Below are 21,587 nucleotides of genomic sequence, written 5' to 3' on the forward strand. Positions count from 1 at the left end.
TTTGTTTCCACTATATGCGACTACATTTTTCCAACCGTGACATTATACAGAACTTTTAATCTCCTTACAAAATTCGAGTGTCAGGGGTTATGGGGAGAAGGCAGAAGAATGCAGTTGGGAAGGAGAGGTGGATCAGCTATGATTGAATGGCGGAGTAGACTTGATGGGCCAAATGGTCCAATTATGGTCCGACCTTCCAACCTACCTCATTGCAGACATTGGACTATTTCACTGGAACGGCAATGCAACAAATGCTACAAAACTATATAACGCACTCTGGTATTTTTTTCATTGTTCTACCTGTTGTACTTGTGTATGGATTGTACCCATGCATGGTATAACATGATTTAATTGGTTAGCACATAAAAGCTTTTCATTGTATCTTCATACACTTGACAATAATAAACCAATACCAATAATGACTTATTTATATTTGCTCCCAATTAAGTAATGACTCAAATTTAAAATTTTCCATTCTTGCTTTAAATATCTCCTTAATGTTCGCAGAATGTCCATCATGCTCACCCTAAAGAGTAGTTGAAAGTCTTCCTTGAACATAAAAATAAGGCCTGGAGAGGCAAATGCCTTCGGAAGTACACATGACTTGGAAACATATCTGATATGAATTCATGACCATGTCACAGAGTACCGTCCCTAAAAACGAGCTTCTACATTGAGGCCATGGTCAACATTGAACACTTTCCGCATCTCAGGAGTGACGTATTATCAATTATAATCGAATCCACCGCTGCCTCCAATGCAATCCTATTTCCCATGAAAGGCTTCAAAGATCAAGATCTCCAACCCAACACAAAGTCTACAGTTAACTGAGAAGCAGTTGTTCCTCCACCCCCATCACCCCCTCTCTGCCCAACCCCCTCCACCCACGCAGATTCTTTGTAGATGTCGGCAATTTCCAGCAAGCTCCTCAAAGCACTGGATTAATACCACAAACGTTGCCTCTGCAAAAACCTTCAAGTTTACTTACATGCTAGACCAACCAACATTAAGAATCTGGTTCACATCCAGGTTAAGTACACAACCAGTTTCAATAATGAGCCAAAATCATTTACCCGACGTGTAGAAAGGAACCTCAGATGCTGCTTTATACCGAAGATTGACACAAACTACTGGAGTAACATAGCAGTTCGGGCAGCATCTCTGGCGAAAATGGATGGGTAACATTTCGGGTCGGGTCCCAACCACCCATCCCTTTTCTCCAGAGATGCTGCCTGAACCGCTGATTTACTCCAGCACTTTGTGTCTATCTTCATTTTCCTGGCATTGTATTTGAGCTGTCAGAGAAAGCAACTTCAAGAAATTTTCAAAGCCTACTTAGATATAAAGAAAATCACTGAATATCCTCGATGTTAAATGGGAATTCCACTCAACTCTGCTCTAGGCATCCAGGAAGCATCCGAGAAGATTCCAAGCATTTTGAGTAATGCTGAGAGCACACAGTGGAAGAACTGCGCAGGAATTAAATTAATGTGCCCACATAACATAACAGGTTCCACTGTCCCTCGTGGTAGAATCTTCAGATTCCAGATGGAATTTAACCTAGACATACAGTAAACTCCTTCATAAAAACCGGTCTAATGTACACTGTCAGTTTTGTTACATACCAGGAGCCATGCACATTAAGAAAGTCTCAATCATTAACACAATCATAAGAGGATATAGCATATCTCTTTAGATGTTTCCTATATATGTACCTATCCAAATGTCTTTTAAATGCCGTTTAACCTGACTCAATTACCTCATCTGGCAGCTTATTCCATATACCCACCATCCTCTGTGTAAAACAGTTGCCCCCTCAACTTCCCATTAATATTTCCCCATATTTCTCCCCCCTCCCTCACCTTAAACCAATGCCCACTAATTTTTAATTCCCCAACCTTGGGGAAAAAGACTGTACAATGACATTATCTATTCCCCCCCCGTGATTTTATATAAACAGGAGCATCCACAGAAAACCCATGCAGTCACAGGGAGAACATGCCAAACTCCACACAGACAGCAGTGAGGTTAGGATTGAACCCAGCTTTGATGCCGTGAAGCCCCTTATAAAGTTCTATCATGTCATCTCTTATGGGGCTTTTTCACGGGGCGAGTTGACGCAAGATGTCACCAGAGTGAAGTGGTCGTGGTCCAGCACGAGTCTCGCACGATATAACGGGGGGTAGATAAAGAGTTCCCACGGTACTCGGCATTTCTGTTATTTGTGCGAGTGACTTGTCCGTCTCCCGAGCTTTCGCGTTAAATCTTGAATGAACATCGTGGACTACACGTGACACAAATTATGTAACTTTTTTTTTCACACACTATAAATATCCTCCCTTGGTTGAATTGGCTCATTTGGAGAAATGTTTTACTGTGTATGTGGGAGACACAGATGGACTGAGCACAGTACCTCGGTCTTACTGTGCGTGGGAGAGGGGGAGAAAGAGACGTACACTCACAGAGGCAGAGTCTCTCAGCCTGTGTAAGAGGGAGGGAGAGAGAGAGGCACACACAAGGTGGATGTGAAATCGCACCTGCCTGTTTCAGTGACAGACACCCGCCGCCAGTAAATGAAGACACCCCCATCTGTCTCCCCCTCCTCTCCCTCGACTCCCCCACCTTTCCCTCCCAACTCCAGTCCCGTCCCGACCCCCTGGGAAACTGAATAGAGCAACAATATAGATATAGAAACTGAAACAATATAGAAACTGAATAGAGCAACATGGCAAAAACATCTCTGACACGCTTTACCCCCTTTCTTTGAGATTTTCTGGGAGCCATCTCTGCAAGTGTTCCTGTTAAAAAGATTATCCAACAATGACAATTAGGTGGGACGTCCTCGAAGGACACATGTTCCCTTGTCGATATTGAGACCACCTTTTTTACTCACCTTCTGTCCCCTCTGTCCAGCTTCCGGCTTTACCGTTCGCAGGAGTTCCCACGCGCTATATCTCTAAAATCTGAAGTTAGGTAATGTCTAAAGGAACTGCAGACGCTGGTTAATGCTGGATAATACGCACAGAAGGACACAAAATGTTGGTGTAACTCAGCAGGTAAGTCAGATCTGGGAAGAAAAACATAAAAAGCTGGAGTAAGTCAGTGGGTCAGGCAGCATCTCTGGAGAAAAAGAATAGGTGGCGATTCGAATCGGAACCCTTCTTCAGACAGCCTAATCGGAATTGAGTCTGAAGATGTGTCTCGTCCCGAAACATCAGCTATTTTTCTCCAGAGATGCTGCTTGACTCGCTGAGTTACTCCAGCTTTTTGTGTCTGTCTTCGGTTTAAACCAGCATGTGCAGTTCACTCCTTACACGGGTCTCTGTACAACATTGATTGGTAGCGTTCCGGACCCTGCTTCGGAAAGGCATCGATCTCTCAAAGAAGTACATGTGAAAAATTTCTCACGGACCATAAAAATGCGTAACCTTTCAGTAAAGTCCCTTTTAAAGTCCCTTTTAAAGATTATAGTTATTTTCTTGAATCTCATTAACATAACTCATGAATAAGTTGATGTCCATATGCGGATGCAAATCTTTATTTTTATTTATTTTTTAAATTCAATCCCACAGAAGACAATTTTTACTCACCTTCTGTCCCCTCTGTCCAGCTTCCGGGTTCACCGTTCGCTGGAGTTCCCACGGTACCCGCAAGAGTTATTACGGATATCGCACTGGCCACTACGTCCATATAATGTTGCAATAGTCAACCACAAGTGTACAAGTCACTCTTGGAGAAATTCAAACTTTCTTGAATTTTCTCCCGAGTGACCAAGATACACGATTACCTGCCGTTAGCGCTACGGTGGTCCACGGTGGTCCACGAATGCCATACTGTTATCGCACGAGGTTCCCACGATGTTAAACTCTGGTTAACTCTTGCGTCAAGTCGCCCCGTGAAAAGGCCGCTTTAGGCTCCTTTGCTCCAGGGTAAACAAGCCCAAAAGGTATTTCTTCCCATTTGTAACATTTGATCAGATTTCTATTCTCCCTCATGTTAATGTGGAAATCAAGCTAAAGTATTTTGTAATGCAGACATTAATTTGCTCCATTAAATGGAAATTTTAAATCTAAATTATGTAAAAAACTGTAAAGCAAGAATGGCACAGCCGATTGCCAAACAAACAGTATATTCTATGCTGCAAGAATCAGATCTCTTAATCAACTGATTCCTTGCAACTTAGTTGATACTTCTGAGGATCAAATAAAATTAGGCAGTTTAAATTGCAGGAATCAGTAAAAGATACACAGGTTAAGCAAGGTACATTATAATGGCCAGTCCGTGGCATGATTGCATTTGATTCCATCCTGCTATTCAGTCCAGCCTTGCTGCAATCACCGACTGACAAATAAAAAGGACATATGCCGAAAGAAGGACAAAGGACATTTATTGTCACATACACCAATTGGTGTGGTGAAATTTAAGTTGCCATTGCAGCACACAAATAAAATAAACACAACATTATGGTATTTAACATTAAACATAAAAAACATCCCCCCACAGCGGGATCAACATTTCCCACTGTGAGGGAAGGCAGCAAAGTTCAGTCCACTTCCTCCATGTTCACCCGTGGTCGGGCCTATTGAGGCCTTCGCAGTCAACGCTACGGCGACCCGATGTTTCAGGCCTTCTTGCCGGAATGATGGAACTCTGGCGTCGGAAGAACCCTCTCAGCGGCTTGGAGTTCCAAAACGGCCCCTTGCTACCAGAGACCACGGCTCCCGAAGTCCACAGGCCGCGCTGGGCGGAGTTCCGACACTGGCGATCTCGGCGAAAGATCCCAGGCTCTACGGTGTTTAAAGTCAGCGTCGCCGCGGCTGGAAGCTCCGCAGACCACAGCTCCACGATGTTGAAGTCAGCACTCCGGAGATCCACACAGTGACCCGGGTAAGGCATCGCCCCGCGATGCAGCTGAAGCTGCAGCTCGAAGCTCTGGCCGGTCTCCGGCAGGAAAGGCCACACCAATCTGAATGGTAGGCCGCGAGGAGGCGAAGATGCGGCACGGAGGAAGGATGCATCCTCGCCCAGGTAGGGACTGGAAAAAACGTTTTCCCCCTTCCCCCCCCAACCCCACATAAAAAGACTAAAAGGCCTCCAGAACAAAGCTTTTTAACAAACTAAAAATTAAAAAAAGGATGAAGAACGAACAGCTGCAGGCAAGGCTGCAACACTCTATGGAGCCATAACTCGAAGAAATGGAAGGTCTTGTGAGAAGATAGTATCCCTCTTGAGTTTTGAAAAGATGCGGATGAAAAACTTATGTCACATATCAACAACTTCACGCACCTGGGGTTAGAACAAAGGACAGTGCTGCACAAGCACAGGCCCTTTGGCCTACAATGTCTGTTCTGCACAAAATGTCAAGACTAGTCCTTATCTGCACATAATCCACATGTGGATTATGCACATAATCCACATCACATGTCCATGTGCCCATCCAAAAGTCTCTTAAATGCCCTTATCGTATCTACCTCCACTATTACCCCTGACAGTGATTCAGGCATTAGTCATCCTTTAAAAAAAACATGTCCTTTAAACTTTGCCCCTTTCACCTTAAAACTATATCCTATAGTACAAGAGTCGGTAGCCCACGGGCCTAATGCGGCCTGTAACCCAAAACCATCCGGCCCTTGACATTTTTTTTTCCCGTAATCATCCGGCCCGCAGACTTCCATCATCTCTTGTACCTGGAAGATGATTCCCGTTTATATCGACGGTGGAAAGGGTCAAGAACTTCAAATTCCTGGGCGTGCATATTTCCAAAGATCTTTCCTGGTCCCAGCACACTGATGCAATCATACTTCCTGAGAAGATTACGAAAAGTCGTTATGTCAAGGAGGACTCTCTCGAACTTCTACAGGTGCACAGTAGAGAGCATACCGACTGGTTGCATCATGGCTTGGCTCGGTAACTTAAGCGTCCAGGAGCGGAAAAGATTGCATAAAGTTGTGACCACTGCCCAGTCCATCATCAGCTCTGACCTCCCCACCATCGAAGGGATCTATCGCAGTCGCTGCCTCAAAAAGGCTGCCAACATCATCAAAGACCCACATCATCTTGGCCACACACTCATCTCTCCGTTGCCATCGGGAAGAAGGTACAGGAGCGTGAAATCTGGAACATCCAGGTCCAGGAAAAGTTTTTTCCCCACAGCCATCAGGCTATTAAACTTGCCATCAAACAAACTCTGAACAATAACAGCCTATTGCACTTTATCTGTTTATTTATTGTGTATATATATTCTCTATGGAATATAGACACACTGAACTTTTATCTCCTGTTCTGTATTATGTTTACATATTCTGTTGTGCTGCAGCAAGCAAAAATTTCATTGTCCTATCTGAACACATGACAATAAAACTCTTGACTTGATTTTCAGACCGAGGGTCGGATAAAACACTGAAAAAATGGCATTCAATATCTGCTGCCAATTATCCTGCGTGAGGCCGGGCTCCTCCTCCTGGGCCCGAGGCCCAGGCGCTGTAACGCAAGAACACAAGGAAGCCACCGTGCGCGCCGAGCTCTAGCTGCACCGCATTCTGCGCAAAGCCGTCGGCATGGCCACGCACCTTCTGTGTCTGGACTTCATTGTCGGAATCGGGGTTGTCAATAGGCTGGGGATAAGCGAGTGTGATATTTGAGCTACCGCCTTCAGGAGAGAGCCATGGCAATGGGCCGTAGGTGCGCCATGTTCGTGAGCACTCGTAACTAGGGGCCAGTGCTCCGGGTGGCGTTGTAAGGGGCGGGATCTATGAGAACACATGATTTGATGCCTGCCATCCAGGGCGGGATCCATGTGTACACGTGATAGATGTGGCCTGCCATCCGCTCACAGACATACGTCCTGGACCCTATGCAGAACAAGGTTGCCGATCCCTGCTCTAGTATATGATATTTAGATCCTGGGCAACAGGTTCCCACGATCTTCCCTATCCAAGCCTCTCATAACAACCTCTGGCATTCCAGAGAAAACTATCAGTCCATCCAACCTCTCCCTGTAGTTTATAATCCAGACATCATTCTGGTAACCAGTCTCTACAGCTTTCTAAATCCACCACATCCTTACAGTAAATGAGGTGCCAGAACAGCACGCAATATTCCAAACGCACCATAAAAGTCCTAATTACGCTTCATCATGACTTCCTAACTTTTATATTCAATGCCTTCAAAGACAAGCATACCAAATGCCCCCTTTACCACTCTATTTGTATGCAATCTTCAGGGAGTTATGGACTTGGTCCCCAAGATCTCTCTGTTAAGGGTCAAGCCTTTAATTGTATACTTTCCCCTTACATTCAACCTCCAAATGCTCAGTCTGCCATTTCTCCAGCCATTTCTGTAGCTGATCGCTTTCCTGCTGTATACATTTGACAGGCATCCTCACATTCCACAACCCCAACAATCTTGGTATCATCTGCAAACTTACTAACCAACCTGCCTACATTTATGTCCAAGTCATTATATACGTCACGAGCAGAGGTCCCAGTACAGATGTGCAGGAAGGAACTGGTTTAAACCGACGGTTGAGACCGACGTCGGGAAGCTCCAAAAGCCGCACGACGTTCGACTGGCCCCGAGCCAGGGTAGCTCGCCCGGCGCGGGTGAGCCGAGATCCCCAGCCCCAATGTAGGAGCTTGATCGCCCCGACAAGGAGACCCGCCGCCGACTACGGGTGTAAGATCGTCCCGTCAACGGAAGATTAGAGGCCCTCGACCGCTGGAGGACAAAGAAAGGAGAGATTTAACTATTTTGTGCCTTCCATCACTGTGAGGAATGTGGAGGAGTCACTGTGGTGGATGTTTAGGTTAAAATGTATTTTGTGTGTTCTGTTGCTTTTTATTGGTATGACTGTATGGCAAATCAAATTCCTTGTATGTTGCATAACATACTTGGCTAATAACGTATGATTATTATTATGAAACCAAAGATAGACACAAAAAGGTGGAGTAACTCAGCAGGTCAGACAAAGGCCCCTCACGATCTTATATGTTTCAATGAGATCGCCTCTCATTCTTCTAAACTCCAAAGAGTAGAGTTCCAGCCTACTTAACCTTTCCTCATATGTCAATCCCCTCATTGCAGGAATTAATCTTGTAAACCTTCGCTGCGCTGCACTGCCTCCAGGGCTAGTACATCCTTTCTTAAGTACTTTCCAGCATCTCTGGAAAAAAATAGGTGATGTTTTGGGTCGAAACCCTTCTTCAGACTGAATGTAAGGGGAAGAGGAAAAGAGAGGCAGAAAGTGATGTAAAGAGAAATAGAACAAATGAATTAAAGATATGCAAAAAAGTAATGATGATAAAGGGAAGGCCATTCTTAGCTCTGGGCTAGGTGAAAACGAGTTACAGCCAATGAGACTTAACTAGACGACTGAAGCTGGTATGATGGGTGGGGGAGGGATGGAGATAGAGGGGATGCAAGGGTTACTTGAAGTTAGAGAAATCATTTCGTACCGCTGGGTTGTAAGTTGCCCATGCGAAATATAAGATGCTGTTCCTCCAATTTGCGTTTGACCTTACACTGCCAATGGAGGAAGCCAATTACACTGCCAATGGAGACAGAAAGGTCAATGTGGAATTGGGAATGGAAGTTAAAGTGTTCAGCATCTGAGAGATCAGGCAAGTCCAGGCAGACTGAGCGATGGTGTTCAGCAAAACGATCATCCAGTCTACGTTTGGTCGCACCGATGCCCACACCTTGAACAACTAATACAGTATAGATGAGGTTGAAGGAGGTGCAAGTGAACCTTTCATAACTTGATAGGACTGTCAGGGTCACCGGACACAGTCGAGGACGGAGGTAGAGGGATAGGTGTTGCATCTCCTGCGATTACCTGGTGATGGGGTGGTTTGGAAAGGGAAGGGATGAGTTAACCAGGGAGTTGAAGGGAACGGTCTCTGCGGAAGGCAGAAAGGGGTGGAGATGGGAAGATGTAACTAGTGGTGGGATCTGTTGGAGGTGGCAAAAATGTTGGAGGATTATGTGTTGTATGCGACGGCAGATGGGAAGAAAGGCAGGTACAGATCCCTGCGGAACTCAATGGGTCACAAAGCTCCAACCTGAATATTGCCCTTCCACACAACACTGTCTTCTCTCTATAAAACAGTTCAGATTCCCAGGCCGCACGGTGGCGCAGCGGTAGAGTTGCTGTCTCACTGCGTCAGAGACCCGCATTCAATCCTGACTTTGGGTGTTGTCTGTGGGGAGTTTGCACCTTCTCCCTGTGACCACGTGGGTTTTCTCCGGGTGCTCCAGTTCCCCCCACATTCGAAAGACGTACAGATTTGTAGCTTAACTGGCTTCTGTAAATTGGGCTGAAATACGTGCTTCCATGCTATATCTCTGAACTAAAGTAAAACTGCTCCTGCAAATCCACCCAGTAAATCAATTGACATGCTTTTCTGAAAGATGGTTTTAGACAATAGACAATAGGTGCATGAGTAGGCCATTCAGCCCTTCGAGCTAGCACCACCATTCAATGTGATCATGGCTGATCATCCCCAATCAGTACCCCGTTCCTGCCTTCTCACCATATCCCCTGACTTCGCTATTTTTAAAGCCCTATCTAGCTCTCTCTTGAAAGTATCCAGAGAACCTGCCTCCACCGCCCTCTGAGGCAGAGAATTCCACCAACTCACCACTCTCTGTGAGAAAACGTGTTTCCTCGTCTTTGTTCTAAATGGCTTACTCCTTATTCTTAAACTGTGGCCCCTGGTTCTGGACTCCCCCAACATCGGGAACATGTTTCCTGCCTCTAGCGTGTCCAAACCCTTAACAATCTTATATGTTTCAATGAGATACCCTCTCTTCCTTCTAAACTCCAGAGTGTACAAGCCAAGCTGCCCCATTCTCTCAGCATATGACAATCCCGCCATCCCCGGAATTAATCTTGTAAACCTACGCTGCACTCCCTCAATAGCAAGAATGTCCCTCCTCAAATTAGGGGACCAAAACTGCACACAATACTCCAGGTGTGGTCTCACAAGGGCTCTGTACAACTGCAGAAGAACTTATTTGCTCCTATATTCGATTCCTGTTGTTATAAAGGCCAACATGCCATTCGCTTTCTTCACTGCCTGCTGTACCTGCATGCTTACTTTCATAGACTGATGTACAAGGACCCCAGATCCCGTTGTACTTCCCCTTTTCCTAACTTGACGCCATTTAGATAGTAATCTGCCTTCCTGTTTTTGCTACCAAAGTGGATAACCTCGCATTTATCCGCATTAAACGTCATCTGCCCACTCCCCCAACCTGTCCAAGTCACCCAGCATTCTCATAGCATCCTCCTCACAGTTCACACTGCCACCCAGCTTTGTGTCATCTGCAAATTTGCAAATTTTGGCATCTGACTAAACGCAAACCCAGTTAGTACCTCTCTGCACTGGTAAGATACCGTCAAAATCCTCCAAATTCACTGATGAATAAGGGAACCATCCTCTTGAAACCAATGTCTACTGGACAAGTCAAGTTACTTACATTACCAGACTCCTAGAACAGTCTTTTCCAAACATTAGCATGAGAAGAGATTAGACAAGTTAAGAAAGTCCATGTTTTCCAAGTCCGCTTGAAAAGTCACAACATCGCACCCGACTCCTGGAAATCTCTGGCCCATAACCAAAATAAAAGAGCTTGAGTCCGTGCATCAGGAGCACACTAATATTTTGTGTAAATGGCTCGGAGCAGGCCATGTTGTTAACCGCCCACCCATTCAGCTACACGTTGCAAAATCTATGAGTCCCACTTCTGCCTCATCAGTCACCTTTGAAATCACAGTACAGCATTTCCTCCAAACATGATTCTTTATGAAAATCATTGGATATAATTAATTGACAAAGCAGTTGAAAGTATTTTTGCCAAGGACACTGCACTGAATTCAAGTTCAGGGCAATGCTTTACCTCCAGCAATGCAACCATCTGCCTTTAATGCCAGCTGCAACTCTATCCAGCAGAGAATTTCCCTGATTCTCTCATCAATTTCAACTGTTAATGCCACACTCAGTCAAATATTGACAACAGTTCAAAGGCAGTCACCGGCATCTTACCTCTCAATATCAGTTCTTGGACCATAACTATATAATGTCTGGAACCCAACGGTCCTTGCAGAATTCAAACAAAATCAGTTCTGCAACAGCTTGCACGTCCTGATTCAAGGTCTCAACCCAAAACATCAACAAACCCTCCACCCTGTTGACCCACACAAATGCTCCAGCATCCTTTTGCCTCCATAAATGCTGCTTGACCCATTGAGTTCTCCCAGTTGTTTTTTAGCTCCAGACTCCAGATTCTGCAAACTCGTGTCTCCATCAGTCTTGCTGAATGCAGGAGTAGAAACAAAGGACGAAATGGCCCATTCCCACTTCCAGTTTTATTTGTTCTTCGGTTATCACAATACAGATGAAGGAAAGTGAACTGCTAGCCCAAATGAAATTGGCCCAATGGAAATACCCAAGCAATTTTCCACACTGTTCAGTAAATTGTATGAGTCGCTGCACAGCCGTTACAGATTTAAGTTATTAAATTGCTCATATAGAAACATAGAAAATAGGTGCAGAAGTAGGTCATTCGGACCTTCGAGCCTGCACCGCCATTTATTATGATCATGGCTGATCATTCAATATCAATACCCCGTTCCATTTTTTCCCCATATCCCTTGATTCCACAGATTCACAATTCACTGGGTGAAAAGGTTTTCCTCATCTCAGTCGTAAATGGCTTTCCCCTTATTCTTAAACTGTGACCCTTGGTTCTGGACTTACCCAACATCGGGAACATTTTTCCTGCATCTAGCCTGTCCTATCCTTTAAGAATTTTATATGTTTCTATAAAATCCCGTCATCCTTCTAAATTCCAGTGAACACAAGCCCAGTCGACCCATTCTTTCATCATATGTCAGTCTCGCCATCCCGGGAATTAACCTGGTGAACCTACACTTCACTCCCTCAATAGCAATAATGTCCTTCCTCAAATTAGGAAACCAAAACTGCACACAAAACTCCAGGTGTGGACTCACCAGGGTGCTGGTGTTGGGAACTATAATTCTTCCCATATCCAGGCACTGCAAATTCTTAATATGACACCAAGTGAACTGAATTAGCTCAATTCAGAAAGCTCAAGACTGCCTTCTGTGACAATGGATACATAGGTGGCCAATTTGTCCCGGATTTTATATTTCCATGCTACTTCCATTATTTATAGATATATCCCTCCTATAAACTATTTCAATTGTCCACAACAATCCAAGACCTAACATGGCAGAACTCCACAATGCTTAGATCCATTGGCTGTAGCGATGTTTGTGATATTTAGTGAACATGTTGCAGGTTCACCAACATGGCAAGCAGTTTTTGGTATACTTGGTGCCTCTCCTGGCATTACCTGCAATGTTTATCACTGAATCAAGGTCAGCCCCCTGGTTTGATATTCCTACCCATTAGATTACAGATTGCAGCAAGCACAATACTAGTCCACAGTATATCACAACATTTTGAACAAAATGCAAACTATATGAAGAACTCAGTGGGTCAAATAGCATCTGAGGAGATAAAGGAATGGTGAACACAGTGGAGAGATTCTGGAATGGTTTGGTGGCAGTAGGAAAGGGTTGACAAAAAATCAAAGTACATCCAATCAAAGCATAAGATTTTTTTTTAAAGGGCCGAAGTAACTCAGTGGCTTCTCAGGGGTTGTGGGGGGTGCGTGCGTGTGTGAGCGCTGATTAAGAAATACTTTAAAAGATCCATTAAAGTTATATATTTAAACATGAATGGATTAATAGTGGAATGCCAACATGGATTTGTTAAAGTTAATGATTAAGATGTTTTGATCAGGTTAGAGGGAGATTGCCAAGGGCAATGCAGGCCCCGTACAATTATTTACAAAGTGTTTGAGGTGTTCAATAAGTTTTTCAGCAAAACTGGAGCCCAAACAGTAAAACTGGGAGGCACAACAGCGATACAAAATTGGATTTGCCGCACATAAAACCGTCGTGAATGGTTGATTTTTGGATAGGCATTTGAGTAGTGGATGATTAATAGAATGTTTTTTTGTGTGTTAGCAAAGGAATTGGTCATAGGGACCATTATTTCAATACCTGCAGAACTTGGAATTGTGGTAAGTAGTTGAGACGATGGAGATAAGGGCAGGTAAAGGGAAAATTATATTCAGCACAAGGAGAATAAGGCAGAGAAACATTAAAAGGACAATGCTCAAGGAATACAGAAAGACCAGAGCACATAGTAAAATAAAAATGGAAAAGCAGGGTGATCTTTTTGACAAGATTACAAAATATTGGTTGAGTCACAATTCTCTAATTAGTTTTGGTCATTGTCTTAAGAAATATACAAGAAATTAAGTGAATTGCAGAGTTGATATAGTTAAAGCAAACTACAATTGCTCTTTTGGCCGACAGGGAATTTGAACAAAGAATTCAATATTATCCAGGATCCAGAGATGCAAGTAAAAGATTTTCATCGGAAGAACTCAGAGATGCTTTGAAGGGTAATTAGCAAAATAAATAGGAATGGTCAGAAAAAGATGTCCTTTATTAGTCACAGATCAAGACGTGGAAAGTACTTCCTAAAGGAATTGTGGAAGCAGTCAATTCTGGCTTTCAAAAGGAAATTGTATAAATGCTCAGAGCAAACAAGAAACCCATAAACTCAGGAAATGAAGCTGATGATCAAATTGCTCCTGCAGGGAGATGGGACAGATTTTGTAGGCCAGTAATATTCTTCCATATTGAATTATTGAATGGTCTTAAATCTAAATTCATATGAAAATGCTTCTGTTTATCAGAAATTAATGTTTATTACATTCAATTAGTCAAAGTGCAAATAAACTCACAATACAACATTTAACCACCTGAATGAGCTGCAGCAGAGTAGGAACCAACATCATGGAGAAAGTGATTGAGTTGAACTGCGATAAATACAAATGTGAATTTGAAGATGGGAGACAGAAACAGAAAGATGTTGTTTTAAGCATCTCTCGACGATTGGACGTTACTCATATTACCCAACGCATATTTTTCAATGGTTGCCATCTTAAATACAATAGTATAAGAGAACACTAACAAAAGTGAGCAATAAACAGACTTCTGGAGGAATTCAGTGGGTCAGGCAGCATCTGTGGAAGGAACTGGACACATAACTTTTCGGGTTGAAACCATTCTTCAAATCTGAAACAGTGCCAACAATTCATGACTGTCTGAATTCAACTAACTTTCATGTCATATTATAATAGAAACATAGAAATTAGGTGCAGGAGTAGGCCATCCGGCCCTTCGAGCCTGCACCGCCATTCAATATGATCATGGCTGATCATCCAACTCAGTATCCCGTACCTGCCTTCTCTCCATACCCTCTGATCCCCCACAAGGGCCACATCTAACTCCCTCTTAAATATAGCCAATGAAGTGGCCTCGACTACCCTCTGTGGCAGAGAGTTCCAGAGATTCACAACTCTCTGGGTGAAAAAAGTTCTTCTCATCTCGGTTTTAAAGGATTTCCCCCTTATCCTTAAGCTGTGACCCCTTGTCCTGGACTTCCCCAACATCGGGAGCAATCTTCCTGCATCTAGCCTGTCCAACCCCTTAAGAATTTTATAAGTTTCTATAAGATCCCCTCTCAATCTCCTAAATTCTAGAGAGTATAAACCAAGTCTATCCAGTCTTTCTTCATAAGACAGTCCTGACATACCAGGAATCAGTCTGGTGAACCTTCTCTGCACTCCCTCTATGGCAATAATGTCCTTCCTCAGATTTGGAGACCACAACTGTACGCAATACTCCAGGTGTGGTCTCACCAAGACCCTGTTCAACTGCAGTAGAACCTCCCTGCTCCTATACTAAAATCCTTTTGCTATGAAAGCTAACATACCATTCGCTTTCTTCACTGCCTGCTGCACCTGCATGCCTACTTTCAATGACTGGTGTACCATGACACCCAGGTCTCGCTGCATCTCCCCTTTTCCTAGTCGGCCACCATTTAGATAATAGTCTGCTTTCCTGTTTTTGCCACCAAAATGGATAACCTCACATTTATCCACATTATACTGCATCTGCCAAACATTTGCCCACTCACCCAGCCTATCCAAGTCACCTTGCAGTCTCCTAGCATCCTCCTCACAGCTAACACTGCCCCCCAGCTTAGTGTCATCCGCAAACTTGGAGATATTGCCTTCAATTCCCTCATCCAGATCATTAATATATATTGTAAATAGCTGGGGTCCCAGCACTGAGCCTTGCGGTACTCCACTAGTCACTGCCTGCCATTGTGAAAAGGACCCGTTTACTCCTACTCTTTGCTTCCTGTTTGCCAGCCAGTTCTCTATCCACATCAATACTGAACCCCCAATGCCGTGTGCTTTAAGTTTGTATACTAATCTCTTATGTGGGACCTTGTCGAAAGCCTTCTGGAAGTCCAGATACACCACATCCACTGGTTCTCCCCTATCCACGCTACTAGTTACATCCTCGAAAAATTCTATAAGATTCGTCAGACATGATTTACCTTTTGTAAATCCATGCTGACTTTGTCCAATGATTTCACCACTTTCCAAATGTGCTGCTATCCCATCTTTAATAACTGACTCTAGCAGTTTCCCCACTACCGATGTTAGACTAATAGGTCTGTAATTCCCCGTTTTCTCTCTCCCTCCCTTCTTAAAAAGTGGGGTTAAGTTTGCTGCCCGCCAATCCTCAGGAACTACTCCAGATTGTAATCTATACAATGTTGAAATGTTTTTATATTTTGGTCATATATTGATTACTTATGATATCGCTTTGCTGTTAAAAATCTGCAATCACCATTGAGGCATGTACGAAAACATTTTAAAAACATTTGGACAGGTACGTGGATAGGAAATATTTTGATCGATATGGGCCAAACACAAGCAACTGGGAATAGTGTAAATGGGGAATCTTGGTCAGCATGGGCAAGTTCTGCCGAAGGGCCTGTTTCCATGCTGTACGACTCAATGACACAAAGTACAGCAACTCTGGCTAAATATTAAAACATATTCCATGTGCTCTCTTGTAGTTAAATATTGGTTGGATAATAAATACTGGCCTTGTCAGCATCATCCAGATTCTGAAAATGTAAATATTACGAAAATGACTCTAAAACCATTTTTAAAAAAACATTAATTTTGAAGTCATAAATGCCAAGGTTCTTTGAAACAAAGTACAAGGTAAAAAGGGCAAATGATAGAGAAAGGAATGCCAAATGAGTAAAGAGTTGTTAAAATTCATTCTAAAGCTAATTTTAATTGTAATTTTGGTAAGTTATCAATCAACCTTTATTGTCATCTTGCAAAGCAACAATTGTACAGTGCAAAATGAGAAGACGTTTCCCAGGGAATACCGGAGCATCGCACATAAATCTTGAACATTTCACATAATAACAGTAAAAACAATCCAGTCCCTGATGTAACCGTATAGTTAAAAGCAGGTAAAACAGCAACATTAAATACAGTAAAAACAGTCATTAACATGTCCAGGGCAGCTGATTTGAGTGGCCAGTGCCAGAGTTATTAAATTGTCAGTGCAAAGCAGCAGAATCAGGTGGAGGGACTGTTTAGCAGCCTCACAGCCTGTGGCAGGAAGCTGTTTAGCAGTCTGGTAGTCCGGGCTTTGATGCTACGGTATCTCTTGCCTGATGGCAGGAGATCCAGATGTGTGTGGAGGGGGTGCAGTTTATCCTTAGCTAGTCTCAGAGCTTTTTTCAGACAGCGGCTCTGGAACAGTTCTTGTACCGAGGGTAGGGAGACGCCAATGATCCTCTCTGCTCCCCTCACTACCCACTGCAGCGCCTTGCTTATTGCAGCAAAGCATAGACTTCTTCATAGTTCTTAGGTGCAGAATTTGTCCACTTAACCTACAAGGTTCACATGATGCAAGTCTAGCAGACCCAATTATTTTCATTAAAAGAAATGGCTGTGTACTTAGTGACATGCACCATGAAAACTTGGTGTGGGTTAAGTGGGCATATTCTGCAGCTAATATGAGGAAATCTATGCTTTGTTGCATTAGCTTTACCAAAATTACAATACAAATTTGTAAGTCAGTCAAATATATTTAATTGTATTTTACTTTTTGATTAATTTTATTCCAATAGTGCTATGGTGCTATTGAATACTTGTGAATGCCAAAGACAGCAGTCGTGACAACAGGTGAGCATGAGGCTATCATCAAGATAAACTAGGGCAAGGGTTCCCAACCTAGGGTAATTACCCCCGCAGGGGGTAAATTTCACCTAGCCAGGGGTTAAATTCAATATTGTACATAGAAACACCCTGTGGTGAATTCTTAAAGTGTATGGCATCCCAGAGACTTTCATCAACATATTCAAGAAACTTTACGAGGGATCCAGTAGTTGCGCCAAGGTTGATTCAGAAAACACAGAATTCTTTGACATTGTCACAGGGGTAAGACAAGGTTGCCTTCTATCCCCCTTATTGTTTATTGTCACGATTGACTATGTCATGCGGAAGACAATGAACAAACCTGACTTTGGAATACCATGGAGAACAGGAAGACGCCCCACAGACCTAGATTTTGCCAATGACATTGCACTACGAGCAGAGTCGAGACACACCCTTCAAGAGATGACAACCGCTCTGGAGGAGAATGCATCAAAGGTTGGATTAAAGATCAGCTGCCAGAAGACTAAGACTATGCAGACTGGAGACCAGCAGCCAATAGACCAACTGATAATCAATGGGGAACCTGTGGAAAACGGCACAAGATTTACCTATCTTGGCAGCATGTTCACAGAAGATGGGAGATGTAGAGGTCGACCAACTCCCAAATTGGTAAAGCTGCATCAGTCTTCAGAAGAATGCAGCCAATATGGTCTCATGGCAGGATATATCCAAGATGCTAAAAGTCAAGCTCTTTCAGCCTGCAGTCCTCCCTACAGCCCTCGATGCCATTGAGACATGGAAAATCAATGTGAAGATGAAAAAGAAATTGGATGCATTCCAACAACGCTGCTTGAGGAAGATCCTGAAGACTAGCTACAGAGATCACATCACAAATGAGGAGATCTACCGGGAAACTGCAACAAAGCCTCTCAGCCAGGATATAGAGGTACGCGGGATGAAATTTGCAGGACGTGTACTCAGAATGTCACCAGAACGTGCACCGAAGATAGCAATGACAGAGCAATGACAAGGAAAGGAGGTTGGCCAAAACTCACATGGAGGTGAACATGCCAGAAGGATTTGGAAGCCGATAACATCGTCCCCACGGTAAGGGTTAGCATCTTTCCTAACCAAAAACCCTGGGTGGACAGGTCTATTCGTGTTGCCTTGAATGCTCGCACCGCTGCCTACAACTCTGGCCTGGCATCCGGAAATATGGACGTCTACAAGGTAGAGTCATACCGACTGCAAAGGACGGTGAAGGACGCAAAAAGGAGGTACAGGGACAAGATGGAGTCACAGATAAAGCAGCAGGACACCAGACGCCTTTGGCAGGGGCTACGGACTATAACTACCGGAGCAGCCCCCCCTCAACCAGAAGTGCCGGCACCTACCCTAGCTGATGACCTGAACTATTTCTATGCACGTTTCGAGACGGGCAACATCACCCCAGGCTTGCCGGCTAACGACAACACCGCCCGCGCGCTGGCTAGCGAGGCTGGAGGGAGGTCCTCCGATGGGGATGTGCACACATTCTCGTTGTCCGAGCACGACATGAGGAGGGCTCTGACATGTGTGAACACGAGGAAAGCTGGAGGCCCATATGGCATATCTGGGCGAGTACTTAAGTCCGGTGCTCACTACAATATTCAACCTCTCCCTGGCCATGTCCGTGGTCCCTGCCTGCTTCAAAAGATCCATCATTGTACCTGTACCAAAGAATGCCTCTCCAGCTTGTTTGAATGACTACCGACGGTGGCCCTCACCTCGGTAGTCATGAAATGCTTCAAGAGGCTGGTCAAGAAACACATCTGCGCCTTCCTCCCTCGCAACATGGACCCGCTACAGTTCGCATACCGTCCGAACAGATCCACGGACGATGTGGTCTCCCAGGTTCTGCACACCGCTCTCTCTCACCTTGACAGCCAGAAGGGAGGCTATGTGAGGATGCTGTTCATTGATTTCAGTTAAGCCTTCAACACGATAGTCCCCACCAGACTTGCTGAGAAGCTGCTGGAACTGGGACTTGACACTCCCCTGTGTGCCTGGGTCCTGGACTTTCTCACCGCAAGCCCCAGGTAGTCAAGATGGGAGGAAATACATCAAAGACCCTCACCCTGAGCACAGTATCCCCCAGGGTTGCGTCTTCAGCCCCCTACAGTACTCCCTGTACACACATGATTGTGTGGCCAGGTTCAGCTCCAACTCCATCATCAAGTTTGCTGAAGACACTGGGGTGGTGGGCCTGATCACCCATAACGATGAGAAGGCCTACCGGGAAGAGGCGGCTGATCTGGCACTCTGGTGTCAGGACAACAGCCTCCTCTTGAATGTCAAAAAAACTAAGGAGCTGATCGTGGACTTTAGGAAGGCACAACATCCTAGGACGCACACGCCACTGAAGACAAATGGGGGATACTGTGGATAGGGCGAGCTGCTTTAAATACCTGGGAGTCCACATCTCAGAGGATCTGACATGGACATCACACGCTGCCGCACTGGTGAGTAAGGCAAGGTAGCGTCTTTACCACCTCAGGTAGCTGAGGAAATTCAGAGTCTCTCTGAGGATCCTCCAGTGCTTCTACTCAGCGGCTGTAGAAATCATCTTGTCCGGAAACATCGCAATCTGGTTTGGGAACTGCTCTGCCCAGGACAAGAAGGCTCTGCAGAGAGTAGTGTGTTCTGCCGAACGCACTATGGGAACTACACTCGCCCCTCTGCAGGAACTATACATCATAAGGTGCAGATCCAGAGCCAGCAACATTATGGGGGACCCCTTCCACCCCAGCAACAGACTGTTCCAGCTGCTACGGTCAGGCAAACGCCTCCACTGTCATGCTGTGAAAACAGAGAGGATGAGAAGGAGTTTCTTCCCAGAGACCATTAGGACTGTAAACTCTCATCTCACCAGGGACTAACTTACTGTACCAATTTACTGTTGTGTTGTGTCTTTTTTAAATTGCTGTTTTTCTGCTGTTTTGTAGTTGCTGTTAAGATTGCTGTTCTGCAGGGGTTTTTTTTGCACAATCCGCAAGTATTGCCACTTTTCATTTCACTGCACATCTCGTATGCGTATGTGACAAATAAACTTGACTTGACTTGACTTGACGCCCGGGACGCTAACCTATCGAGGGTGGAAGGCGTCGCACATGACCGAACAGAATGGCTAAAGCTTGCTACCCAATGCACTCAACAGTGTGGGAGAAACTAAGTCTAAATCAGGGGGTAAATTTGTTGATTCTGGATTTGTACTTTTTTTTTTCTCATTGACTGACTGTTTGGTTCTGGTATACCAGTATCTGTTCATCATTAGTTGTTTATAAATAAGTGAAATAATATTTTTATGTGCTATTAAAGTTGCCTGGGGTAAAAGGGACGAAAAAGGTTGGGAACCCCTGAACTAGGGGAAGAAATCTGTCAATTGTGCTTAGGGACAACTTGTGCTGCACTGGGCCTATCTGATCAGTGGGAGATGACTCCCATGTGAAACATAGAAAGTGAGGCAACAGCCTTTTTATCAGCATACAAAAGAAAATTAATACCAATACTAGATAATCCCAGAAACACTCAATACCATCTATAAAGGAAAACTAAATTAATTTTAGTGAATTTTCATTGTTTCACAAATGATGCCCATTTATAGTAAATGTTTGAATTATTCTTGCATTTATATCTTTTAATTTAATACAATCAAAAACCAATGGGAAAATTTGTGTTTTTATATTCAAACAAACTCTTCTGTTTCAGTTTCTATTGACACTACAAAAAGAACTTCCACTTTGAATTATAAAATCACTTCCCATGGATTATATTTCCAAATCATTAGAGTCATAGAGTGATACAGTGTGGAAACAGGGCCTTCGGCCCAACTCTCCCACACCGGCCAACAATGTCCCAGCTACACTAGTCCCACTTGCCTGCACTTGGTCCATATCCCTCCAAACCTGTCCTATCCATGTGCCTGTCTAACTGTTTCTTAAACAATGGGATAGTCCCAGCCTCAACTACCTCCTCTGGCAGCTTGTTCCATACATCCACCACCCTTGCTCCATCACCCACCATTCTTTGTGTGAAAAAGCTACCCCTCGGATTCCTATTAAATCTTTCCCCCCTCACCTTGAACCTATGTCTTCTGGTCCTCGATTCCCCTACTCTGGGCAAAAGACTGTGCATCTAACCGATCTATTCCTCTCATGATTGTGTATACCTCTATAAGATCTCCCCTCATCCTCCTGCACTCCATGGAATAGAGACCCAGCCTACTCATAGATTTCTCAATGCATTCTTTAAATAACTTAATTTACAAATACAAGTGAAGGAATAGATAAATTCAAAACAAAAGTTTTATGCCAATTTCTCCACTAAATATATTTTGATCTTATTTGTTTTAATCAATATGCAGGCATAGATGGAACATCAGTACTTGTTGTATTTGCAAAAGT

The 21,587-nt window shown here is 44.1% G+C and overlaps 1 protein-coding gene across 2 annotated transcripts in view; it reads right to left on the reverse strand.

Annotated features, from left to right (window-relative positions):
• Positions 1-21,587, reverse strand: part of kdm6a (lysine demethylase 6A) — a 205,831-nt gene that overhangs the window by 174,958 nt on the left and 9,286 nt on the right. The gene's annotated exons all lie outside the window — the stretch shown is intronic.

Source organism: Amblyraja radiata, chromosome 14, assembly GCF_010909765.2.
Source record: "Amblyraja radiata isolate CabotCenter1 chromosome 14, sAmbRad1.1.pri, whole genome shotgun sequence".
In the NCBI taxonomy this organism is placed as follows: Eukaryota; Metazoa; Chordata; class Chondrichthyes; order Rajiformes; family Rajidae; genus Amblyraja; species Amblyraja radiata.